The following is a 12,713-nucleotide window of genomic DNA, read 5'->3' as shown; positions in this document are numbered from 1 at the left end:
CTATTCTTAGAAGATGTACTTTCAGGCTCTTACTGGATTCTCACAGGCTGAACCCCAACTAACTGTAGCAAAACAAAACCTGAAGAGCAATGTTCCGTATCCCTTTCATATGGAGCATTTACGTACCTGGTCATACCATGTGCGCAGCCCTGCACATGTGAAAATAAATATATACATGTATACTTACCAAAGTCCATCTGAAGTATCCCGAGAGATTCCCAGCTTTTGCAACCTAATCACCTACCCTACCAGGGCACAACAGAAAGGTTTTGACCTTTCCAGATGCATCACTTGCTCCTGTGCCATTCTTTGCTTTATAAAGAGTTTTAATAGTTTACAGATGTTGGCTCACAGGATGCTGACACAACTCTGGTACAATTATAGCATCAGACAATATTATGAGAAGGATCTGAAACAGAAGAATTTTTATAGCATTTGGAAACCTTAGCTGACAAGAACAATAAAATATGATGCCACTTGCAGCACAACTTGTTCAGCATTACTGCCTAGGAACCAGCAAGGCTTGGGTACTACTACTTTGAAGTCTTTCTAGATCAACAGTCAGATTGGTTCTCACATTAATTTTCTCACATGAGGAGGAGAAAAGGGTATACGGACTTTGAGTAACAGCAGAATTACTTCTATACATAGAGGTTACTGGAGTTCTTTAAATACCATTTGATTATGGTGTGGCAGCAAGGTGAGATATTAGCTCCATGAATTTAAGTACATCTGGGCATCATTTATAGTTTTACTATCATCTAGTGCCACTTTCCTCTTTTTTTTCCCTGAAGTAGGGTCATCCCCTCTCCTCCTTAAGTTCATCTACAGATGTAAGGACATTCTGCAGACTCATACTGCAGCACTGCAATTGCATGACTAAAGCATCTCTTTTGAAATAAAGTCAATTTGAATTTACTGTGTAATTTCTAGTATTAGTTATAATTTTGGAAATGTTATGTAGTTACCTAAGATCATGATTAAATATCAGCAACTAGATTTTGTTGAAAATTATAAAATCATTTAATATAAAACACTGAAACATAATTTTCTCTTTCACTGTACTTAGATCGATTTCCTTTCTAAAACGCACCTTTCCTATTTGTCTTTACCTAAAAAAAAACCCACATTTTGAGAAATAAAAAATGATCATATCACTAGTTTTTTAGTCATTATCAGATTAAATGATAAATCTTTCAAAAAAAAAAAAAACCCACAACAACAACAAAACAGGCAAGAGTATAGGTACAGTCTAGAACTTTAAAAATACACCAAATTTTAAGACTTGAGACAGACCTAAAAATTATTAATTTCAGGCTCTCCTAGCCTAGCTGAAAGGTACTAGATCCTGGAAAGTTCACTATTTTTCAGAAATATATTAAGTATAAAGAAAATGGCAATAAGGAGTTCTGCACATACCCCATTTAGAAACTATTCCTTCATCTATGAAAGCAGAGGCAACAACTCTGTTCATATAAATGACAATAAAAGCAGCCAGACGATTTGTGGATTTATTTTGTATTTAAAAAGGTGATCATATAACAGCCAGTAAACACATATCAAGTGTAGAGGAGGGAATCCTAGTGATATTAACCATAAAACATTTAAAGGGCAAAACTAGAAAGAAATATTTGATCCATTTTAGTCCATCTGACATTTTTATATCCACCTTTAACAGGTTATTAATATCCATGTAAATGTAAGCAAGGGACTCTTGAGCTGAGATGTCTTGTTCAAGTAATAAAACCTTTATTCACACTCAGCTTGTACATCAAACAGTTCATAACTTGGCAACCCTGAACAAACTCTAAGAGAGCCACCAGTCCAACAGCACAGCATGGAGTCAGGCAGCATCTGTTCACAAAATTTTTGTACCACTATGGAAACAAAATAAATTATGATTCCAGTTCTATCCTCACCTCAGAGAAACCTGGCTAATACATGGGAAGATGTGTGCAATAGGGTTTTAGTTTTCCCTTTCTACCTTATAAGTAGAAGAGATTGCTTACAACTGAAATTCTTCTGCAGATTATAACTTCCTAAAGAGACACAACAGAAATCACTCACCAAGTTCTTTTAATTAAATCCTGTCCTATTCTGAAACATTCTTAAATGCCAAGATCAGCAGATAGCAAGAATGCATGTCAAAAATACCTGTTCTTTTTCATTCAGAAGATAACCAGATAGCACTTCTCTAAGTTAGTGATTTTTCAGTTTATGAGATATTCTCCACTTACCTTGCAAGACCATGATTTCAGCAACATTTTTGCTCAGACTGTTCTTCATCATGTACCATATAAAACAATGTAGTATAAAATAAAGCAGAATACAAAACATAATAGTATTTTAACCCTTCTTTTTTTGGCCATGTTCTTGTTAAATTTAAGAGGAAAAAACTTTGAGACATGGCTCAGAAACAAACAAACAAAAAAAACCAACCTGAAAAACCCATAGAACACCAAACAGAGTTATGTTTTCCCAGTTTCAAAAGAAATAAATTTGATTCTTGGCTCTAAGTTTGTAAAGAATATATCTATAAGGTTTGGTTTTAGGCATGACTGAACTTGCAATTCTCAGCAGAACCTCACAGGTCTAATAAAGTCAGTGTTCTTAAATAAATGCTATGAATAAACCCTCAAGAATGGTTTAATTGACTTTGAGGTTCTCATAGCTCCAATTTTAATAGTTTTTAATTCTATAAAGAGCAACAGTATGGATCAGGTGTACTAAAAAGTCTCTTTCTGACCCAAGCTTAAACTGAGGTATCTCTTACATCTTTGCCATGCTAAGGGAATGGTCCTATAGTAACTTAATCTTGTGGAATTCAGTGTTCTCTAGGAAAGTCCCAGTGTTTTCAGTGCAAATACAATTTTAGTGAGTACAGCATTTTTAAGAGCTACTCCTGAAAGCCTTCATCAAAATAAGCAAACATTAGTATAAAATATGGACACAATTCTTTTAATACAGTGCTGGATCAGCAATAAGTGGAAGAATACATAAGGAAGAAACTCATAGGAGACATAGCCCAGACTTTCCACTATCCACCTTTCTATTCCTTCTTCTTCGGCAAACATGGTTCCTTTACTGCTGTAAATCACCCATAGTTCTGCATCTAACTGAAACTCTTGAATTCAGAATAATACTCAGAAGTCAAAGATGAAAATAAAGTCACTCTCCTGCCCTTGCAGAATTTATCACTCCTTACTCTGTAAATTGTTGCCTCCCATTTCTATTGCTGTTCTTTGAGATGCATTCCTGCAGAAGAATATTCAATACCAAGTGAGGAGCTCATTTCGAGTGCTGTTTTCAACAGAACTGCCACATCCAGATGGCTTATGAATTATAACCTTCTATCATGGACTTAACAAGCTGTGGGCTGCTCTTAATTGTCACTTCTATGCTTCAGTCTTGTTCATAAGCTACTATAAAACCTGCTGTTGTTCTTACAAGTTAGAAAATCCTCACTTTTAAGGATACACTTTGCTCCCTAATTTTCCCTCTTAAATTCCAGTCTTGACTTTCTCCTGTGCATTTCTCACATAAACAGCAATAGGTCAAATCCTGGTATTTTATTTATATTTTCCTCATATCTTTTACAGGCAAAGTTCCTCAAGGGAAGAAAGGTAGGTCAAATATGTCCTTCTGTATCTTGCTTTAGTTACCAGTAAAAAAACTCATCCCACTCCTTCTTATTACTCTGAAGCAAATTTGCAGCCTCTGGTGAATAATACACAAATACAATGCATACAATATGAAAATACATATAATACTTTATTACATTTTAGCTGCCACTAGATGCCTTATGCTCACCAGCAATTTATAATCATGTGCAAGAGGCAAGCTTCCTGAATAGGCTTAGTTTAGAAATAACAAAGCAGAAACAACATGTTGAGGCTAATTATTTTGGTTTTAAGCAAAATTAGAGCAGAGCTTAGGGATCCATACAGCTTCTGCAAAGCTCTGCCCAAGGCACGTCAGCACAGTTTCTAGCCCAAGACTCCTCTGGTTCCCTGCATGGTTAATAAGGCCACTCGGCACCTGACACCCAGGCAGGCATATGCTGCTTCTGAGACCCAAGCACACTCACACTGGTATCAGACAAGCTTGTCCATGCATTTTAGCAGGGCTCCAAAATGTATTAAGTATATGCAAAGTGAAGTAACAAAGAAAGTACTGAAAGCAGGGCCTCAGAAGGTGAAGATGTGCAGATCCCCAGTATTCACATTCCTCCCCCCACAGGGAGGCGTTCAGAACAGGTTAAGGTCATGATTCATAACTGCAAGGATTGCTTGGCCAGCCCATCTACAGATGGATTCTCCAAGGAAGTGCCTTTAACATCAAGGCCATATTCACAGCTGTAAAACATCTACATGGCCTGGAGAGAAGGATCCCTCCTTCAGCCTCCAAGGCATTTCCCAGCACAAAATGCAGCCGTTTGCGGCTTGTGCTGGGACCAATTTGGACTTACAGCTTTTAAAATCCTGCACTTTTTGTAGTTAAATGAAAACTACATCTGACTGGAAATTACCACAGAGAGGTCAGATAAACCAGAAGTGTGAATTTTAATGCTTCCTCAAGATACACATCAAAGGAAAACCCCAATTGAAAAAGGCTATTATTTGCAATTACAATTGGCACTAATCATAGGCTTCATACAACAGATTTGAATTCCCCAGGCAGAGGCATGTTCTCTTGTACATGCTTCTGGAAGAAAAAACAACCTTATAATGCAAGCTGAGAACAGGTAATTCAATGAAAGTTATGCAGCCTGTTACACAGATGCCTAGCATTGCTGGCGATCCCTTCAAAATAATGAGAAAGTAGATAAGAGCAGCATATTCGGCACAAATTACGTTGGCACAGTCTGGCAGCTCCAGATGTTTTGAAGCAACCACATGCAGAGCTGCATATTTTCCATAGCAATATCTAGTGGTTTGAATCAGTGATTTTCATTCCTCCAGGAGATGATCTTGACAACGGAAGTTGTGAGCATACCAAAAATAGCCCTAAGTCTTCAACAAGAAGCACAACAGTTTAGTTTATTTCCACCATCAAACAAGTACATAGTAATTGATGCAACATGCTTACATAAGATATAGATTAACTGTATTAATAGGTTACAAATGTGTTGAATATTCAGGATGCTAATAATTCTATACTATGATTGGTAGGGGTTTTTCTGTTATGATATCATTGCATTTTAAGAAGAACATCTCAATTTTTTGTATTATTTAACTTTTTCCTTCTACATACTGATTTTTTTTCTCCAATATTTTTCTGATGCAAGCAGGCCTTTGACATGTAACACAGGGTAAGACCTGCCCTTAGCAGCTAGGCTTCTCAAAGCTTCCCCTTCCATTCAAGCAGCTTCAGCAACTGCTCTGATAACACTTAAAGTTTCTGAAAAAAAATGTATCAGGAAGTATATGGGGGTTCCCCACAAATCTCATTCCCTGTCTCAGTCACTGGAGCCAGGCTCCTTAAAAAGTCTGACCCTAAAACTGTCATTTCCCTCAGATGTTTGGAATCCCTGTGTAATCCAAATTGCATACAGCAGAAGTAATGCTTGTTTCAAAGGAAAGCAGAGCTGAAAGGTCAAACAAGTCTCAAGCTATGCTGCCTCAAGCCTTTTTTCTTCCAAAGGAGTGGCTAATGACTTGTTCTTTGGGAAGACTGGAAAGAGATCAAATATGAAGGCAAGATTAAGAGAAGAAAAATCTTTCACACCAATTACAGCTTCCATGCTTTCGGCTAGAATCCATAACCCAACCCCCCAGGACAGTCCACTGCCTTTACAATTGCCTTATCGTACTTTACTGGGTCAAAAGGATTGAAATATCCTATCAGTTTGTTATTTAAGAAGATCAAGAAGAGAGAAATTGGATGGGTAGTCTGCCTTAAATTCTGTTTGAACATAATTGGCACTAAAAGCTTTCCCAGAAGAAAACAATTCAGGCTTCAAAATTTCTGAGACTGAAGACTACATGCAAGCTTTCTCTTTAGCTCCCCATCACTGTTGTCTCCATTGCCATCACAGCTCCACAAAAACCTTCAAAATACAGCACATTAAATCAACAAGTTCCACCAATCTGTGAAGCACTGTTCTGCATGCTCCAATTTGCCAAGCCTACCATTTTTTTCCCAGCACTAATTAGCATGCTCTTATCTTTGTGTTTGTCTACTTCTTTTTTGGCTAATACAGCTAAGCTTGCCAACATCCTTCTCAACAGTGTTCAAGGAGTTCTCCAAAGCAAAAAAAAAATTGTGTATTTACTGATGATTTCCCTGTGACTTATAGAGTTTCAAATCCTGACAAAGCTCTAAGTATCGCCAGGTGAGTGAGAAACATGTGACTCTGGTTACAGCATAGGAATTTTAGTCAAGAGAGTAAAGATACACAGCCAAAGGGATTATATTGTGATGCTGTTGCTGTCAGAGCTGCAGGAATTTGATGAGGAGCCATCACACCTGCAGCTGCACGTAAGAGAACCATGGTTGAAACCAGTAGCCCTCACAAGGCTCCTTTGCACTCCTGCACATTTGTGGTTCTACCACTTGAGTGCAGGAGCCATTCAAAGGGTAAGGCAGGAGGAAAAAGAGCAGATAGTATTCCAGTGATCTCAACTAGAAGAACAGCTCCTCTGATAGAACATCCATGTAGCTGCTGTAATTTGTATTAGGAAATAGAAATACCCTGCTCCACAAAAGTCAGAGATGACCTGATCTCATCTACATGATAAAAAGTAAATTAGAATCACCGATGCCTTTTGCTGAACAGATCATGAAAAAAAAAAAAGTGTTTGGAGTTTGCCAAGCTCTTTGTTTTTTCACTTACTGGCTAGTATAGCTGTGGTCAGCAGTGTGTTAAAGAGTTGAATCTTTCCAGTTCACTAATAGTAACTAGATCTGAGAACATGAATATAATCTCAAAATGGCTGCTCCTTGATGTATTGCTATTCGCTGTCTCAAAAGTCCTCTTCATCTGTCTTGTAAAATTAGGTACTGCATTCAGATTAAACCCTAAGATAAATTTCTCTTTCCACTTCAGACATTGAAATAATTTGGCCAGGTAACACAGTAGTCTGAAGAATATGATCTAGAGATGTCAGAAATGGTGTTAATTTAAGTAGCAAACAGCCAGCACAGCCAAGATTACACACATCTTCAACTAAATGGCTAGGACTGGGCTTTCCCCTTTAAGTAAGGCAAACTATATGCATGGTTGCGTAACAGTACTGAAGAGGCTTACAAGTGGAATTTCCTTTTGGATTTCCTTACAAGAGGACCAAGACATTTCTCAATCACATTCTGCATTTTGGCAGTTTAACTGAGTGGTAGGACAACAAATTCAAGCACGTAAATGGTCCTGTGAGGAAGGAATACAGCAGGCAATAATCAGAACATGGATGCAACTGCAGCTCTGTTTTGTTTTGAAAGCAAAAGTTTCAGTTAAAAAATAATTGGCAAATGGATACTAAGAAGATGGACAGCCAGCAGGAAGACTCATAACTACTTCTCTATCTGTATTAAGAACCAGGCATTGATAAACTTTAACATACAACACATTTTACCCTGCAGCTCCAGGTTTGGCTTTTTACTTTTTACTTCCAGCGCAAGGATATCTGTAACCAGGTGGACACCCCAGTATGCTGACATGTAGATGCATGGAAGCAGTGCTGCATGCAGCCAGGAGTCTTATCAAATGAGACATACAACCACCTCCCATGTGCTCTTTGTTTCCACTTTCTTACTCAACTATTTCTACCAAAATGCACCAGTGGACCAAAGAAAGTTGAAAAAATAAAGCCTTCTGTAATATCTTTTGAAAGTTGTTTTCAAAATGAGAAATGTTATTGCATTTTACAAGTTGAGCTTCAAGTGACAAGCAGAAATACTGTCAAGCAGTACTGGAAGCTCTTACAGTTAATGTTTAAAGCACAAGGCCAAAGAAAGCTTTCAAATTTAAGCTGAGGTACAAATTTGCTTTGTGACTTGAAGCAATGCCTTGTCCTCCTTGTGCCTCTATCAGCCCAGCTGGAAAGTGTAAGAATATGTTAAGAAACAAAACCCAGGTCTTCAGCGAGATTGAGATGCTCTCTTAAAGTGCCCTTCTCCTTAAACACCTTCCAAACCATAGCTATGTAGAAATATATCTGACAGCTGAGTTTGAAAGATAATTCTATGGTTTCACATGCATGCTTATTTCCCAGCAATTAAAGATTAACATACCTCTTCCAGAATTGGAACCACATTAGATTCTCCTATCCATAATAAAGGTAACTAGAACAGAACAGCAGTGATGCCTTCGGGATTAAAGGATCACATACTTCATGATTCTCTGTTTACACAGTAACTTATTGTGTGGTTTATCTTGGCTAGGCAATGGGCATGCTGAGACTGCTGCTCAGTGTATGCCATTCAATCTTCTCACTGTTACCGTATTCTTTTTCTGGCTTTGTGCCCTTTTTGAACTTTGTATGGGGTTTTCTCATCTTCACCTGGTAAGATCACATCACTTGACCAAAGTATATTGTTATTGTACATACATACAAAGTGACTGGAAGTGAACCTGATTACACAAGAAATTATGCTCATAACAGTGTCATTATTTCTGTGTTCCAGTCAGAGCTTTAGCTGAATACACTTTTGTCTCCTGCGCAAAGAAAATAAGCGGAAAATGGGAGAAGACTATAGGACTGATCACATAGCTAAAGACTGATACCATAACAGAAATGGAAGAAATTAAACTTGCATTAACATCTACAACACTGCTGCTCTAGGCCTGTAGAGTTTGACTTTGCTGCAGCAATTTCTTTTAATATCATTTTTGTAACAAGTGCTTGCAACACATACTACCAAACACTACTCCTCATGCAGACAGAAGGTGTTTGTCAATTCTGTTGACTCAGATTGCCCCGTTAGGAACTAAAAGTGAGGAGTGATGTGAACAGCATAGCCTGGGGCTCCCTTCAGAAGCAATTTCTTCTTAGATGTTAAGGAAATGGATATGAAGCCTTTATTGCTGTTGAAGTTGTATTCTACTACTAGTAAAACTGCTTATGTGTGATACCTACAGAGCAATGCCTCACTACAAACAGATAATCCATTAAAATGAAGATTCTTTAATGCCTACTGCAAGTCGAGACGATTGCTGCTAAGTACTGCTGATGGTCTTGTGGGTAATAATCTTGCCTCAATAGGAAAAAATCCTGGTAGACTATTTTTACCCCTTTCTTCGCAAAAGTTACAACCACAGGATAGGTCAGGAAAAAATATTTCTCTCTCAACTGATTTTAAAAATATCTATTTGCTAGGTAAGCAGAGTACCCCACAGGCTCTTATTTCTTGTTGCTGGAAACAGTAAACAATAACTTCAGGAGATTTTGAGCTCATCATAACTGCACGAGATAACTGTCATTTTCTTAATAAATGCCATCATCACTTCAGTAAATTATCAGCTCACAGCTGAAATAACAAAACATGATGGCTTGCCAAAGGGCATGAAGAATGTTAAAATATACTACAGATGAAATTGATAAGTGACAAATGACCAAAAAAATAATCAAGGGAATGAAAACAGATTCATACCTACTGTGTCTTATGTGAAAGTGCAGTCGCTGTCAGAAGCCCCAGTGCGCAGTGCTGGTCACTTCATAGGAATATGGCACATCCAATTCCATACATTACTGCATACGGTCCTTACATGCCTCCAGCTCCAATATCACATCTCATTGCCACCTAGAGGCTATGAGTATTTAATATGTTCAACCTCTACTTAAGGAGGGGTTAAATTGTTTCTGGAGGGTATATTTTTAATTTACTCATTTTTTTAAGATCAGTCCCTTACCATAACATTGCATGTGAATGCAGTAAACTCCCTCACCAGCAGCTTGAGCTTTCATTGGTTTGTGAACATAACTGGAAATAATTACTCTTTTTCCCCCGGAGTCAAAAAAGCTGAAAGACACAAAACCAGTAGCTAGACTTCCACATATTAGAAATGTTCTATGTTAGGGCCCTTTATGCATCCTTCCAGCTTAGGAAGGCCACGTAGCTAGGCACAGCCACCTGAAACTGGTTCTGCATCTCAGCGGTTGCCTAATGCCTGCATTTTATCATAAAGAAAAATGCTAGGGATTATTGAAAATAATTCACAGGCATGCGTTTTGAGACTTTCATCTCTGCTGTAGATATGGCTCACTAAAAATTAAAGTGCAGGAAGAAAATGAGTCTAGGCTAAGAACAAGCTCCATTTTTATAATAGCCTGGAACAACCCCTAGAATCCACAATAGCTGTCTTACAGAACCATAAAAATTACTTTATACTCCTTTACCTGTTTATTTTGCAAGCTTGCCTACCCCTAAGCCCCTAAGAACAGGGCAGTTAATAATTGTGTTCAGACAATTCCCAGTTCACATGCCAAAAAACGGTCTTTTAGAAAACAAACCCAGCTGTGAATATCAAGCTGTGCAAGTGCCCACTAAAAGGAATACAATCATAGGCTTGACCTTGCTCCACCCATTCATTTTGTGCAGAACTTGTCCAGAAAAGTTACTGGTTTTGACCTTAGTTTCAAGAGCACAAAGCTGTATCATCTTCACCAAAGCCTTCAATGTCAGTGAGGTTATTATGCCTAACTCACCCTAGCATAACCAAAATTCTAATCTAGTCAAAGGGTAAAATTAGTCCAAGGGCAAAATCTTTTAAATTAGGCAGGGTCGTCCTCTGTCTGTGCAGGTTTGTTGCTGCACAACAGTGCCTGTTCCCCTGATGTCACCTATTCCTATGATTTGGAGTATTTTGTCATTTCCTTCTAACCACAGTATAGGACTGATTCTTACCATCATAGTTAATTGTGGGACTTCGCTCAGTGAAGGAAACTTTTCTCCCAGCTTTCCCATATGATCTTATTTACTTGCATTCTTATTGCATATATCTACAGCTAGGCAGAACCAGAGAAACCCACTGTGCAGGATAACCTATATTTTCTGAGTCTGGAAAGTCAATGAGCACTTCTGAAGTTAAAAAAAACCCCAAGAAAAACAAAAACAAAAACAAACAAAACCCCCAAACCAATGTGAGTAGAAAACACGAGTTGTATATGCTTTAGTGCTTTTATACTTTTTAAAAGCAGGATTCCCCCCTTCCAAGGCCAGACAGACTAATGTAAGTCTCATTCCACAAATGGTTTGACATTACATTAATAACAGTGAAGTAGGAACAGAAGAAACTAGATCAGGGCAACAGAAAGCAAGTCATGACTGTTTTCGCTGCCAAAGTATCTTCCTCTATCTCCCTCTCCTGACCTTAATTATAACGCACACTGTTCTTTCTCCCTGTGGAGACAAACTGAACACTTACTTTCCTTTACCTTGAAAAATTAGTTCAGTACAGGAAAATCAAACAGAAGCAGACAGGCTTCCTGGTGTTGTGACCACTGTCACTGGTCACAACACTAGGATCTCTAGCAAGCTTTTTCCAAGGCTGCTTGGGAGCCAAACCAAGTGATTGCACTAATAAGCACATTTCACTGTGGCTCCTACTAGTGGCACTGAGCAGGCTACAAAACCTCAAGTCTCAAACACAAAGAATATGACTGCAAAAAGCCATGAGCATCCTGCTCAAATGTTGACCTTAGCCCTGCCTGGGGCAGGGGAATGAGACTAAATCACTTCCTGAAATCCCTTTCAACATAAATACTTAGATATACTGCAGCATCTTAAATATTCACCTTTTTCTTAGAAAAAAAATAAGAGAGTAAAAATCAAAAACATAGTTAAGCAGAAGTTGAAAAGCAAATCCACTCTAGAAATAGCCTGTGTACTATTAAAAAGCATCCATAATAAAACCTTTAAATGAGTCTTAATTGACTATTAAACACATAATAAGCCACCTTCCTACAAACAGCAGTGAAATAGAGTACTAAACGCTACAGTCAGAACAGAGATACCCTAACAATATTCTGTTCAAATAAAATCAAAGGACATTTGTCCACTATTTACAGGCTGCCATATGAAGAACACACTTCCACATTTATATTACAGACTGGTTTATCTGATCTTAAAGGCCTCAGGAAAGCAAAACAGGATAAAAAGCTTGTTGGAAGTTGCTAGATAGAAGGGAATGAGATCTACCTAAACATTCACTGTTGCACCAGTCAATACTAGACAAATCTTAACTTCTCACCTGGCAGTAGGCCTTTCCACAATCCTTACTATTATCAAAGGACCTACCTCTACCGTGTACAAGTGGCCACAGTAGCACAGAGATCAGCTAATCTAGCTATATCCCCACAAACTTGCTAAATTTAGCACTGGAGAGAGGTCAGCTTTATCTAAATCACAGACACTTGCTAGGTATCTTCACCACCTGGCACTAATCCATCTATCAGCAGCTTGCCTAGGGCTAAGCTGGAGCACTTTAAGTCAGGACTGGAAATGGGCTTCTATGGACCTGGCCATCATGGATCTACATCCTGAAGGGACCCTTCCTTCTTTAGAGAATTTGGAAGTAGTCATTTAAGACAGCTGGTATTTGTTGTACAGAGGGCAAAGCAGCATTAATTCAGGAAATTAATCATAGACTTGTTTGCTTTTTATACCAGGCTTTTTCCATTGATTCTTATTTGCAGCAGAAACCCTGTAGTCACATCAGCAACCAAGACAGCCATTATGGAAGCCTGATAACAAAAGAGAGTTGGAAAGCTCACAAG

At 38.2% G+C, this 12,713-nt stretch overlaps 1 long non-coding RNA gene across 1 annotated transcript; it reads right to left on the bottom strand.

Annotated features, from left to right (window-relative positions):
* Positions 1 to 4,628: 4,628 nt before the first annotated feature.
* On the bottom strand, positions 4,629 to 12,287 carry LOC136007256 (uncharacterized). The gene is made up of 4 exons (XR_010609557.1): positions 12,188 to 12,287; positions 9,848 to 9,957; positions 9,589 to 9,745; positions 4,629 to 5,012 (listed from the first exon to the last, which is right to left on the bottom strand). It is a non-coding gene; the product is annotated as an uncharacterized LOC136007256 (long non-coding RNA).
* Positions 12,288 to 12,713: the final 426 nt, after the last annotated feature.

The sequence above is a fragment of the Lathamus discolor genome, chromosome 1, assembly GCF_037157495.1.
Source record: "Lathamus discolor isolate bLatDis1 chromosome 1, bLatDis1.hap1, whole genome shotgun sequence".
NCBI classification, from domain to species: Eukaryota; Metazoa; Chordata; class Aves; order Psittaciformes; family Psittacidae; genus Lathamus; species Lathamus discolor.
This window is presented reverse-complemented; position numbering and strand designations above follow the sequence as displayed.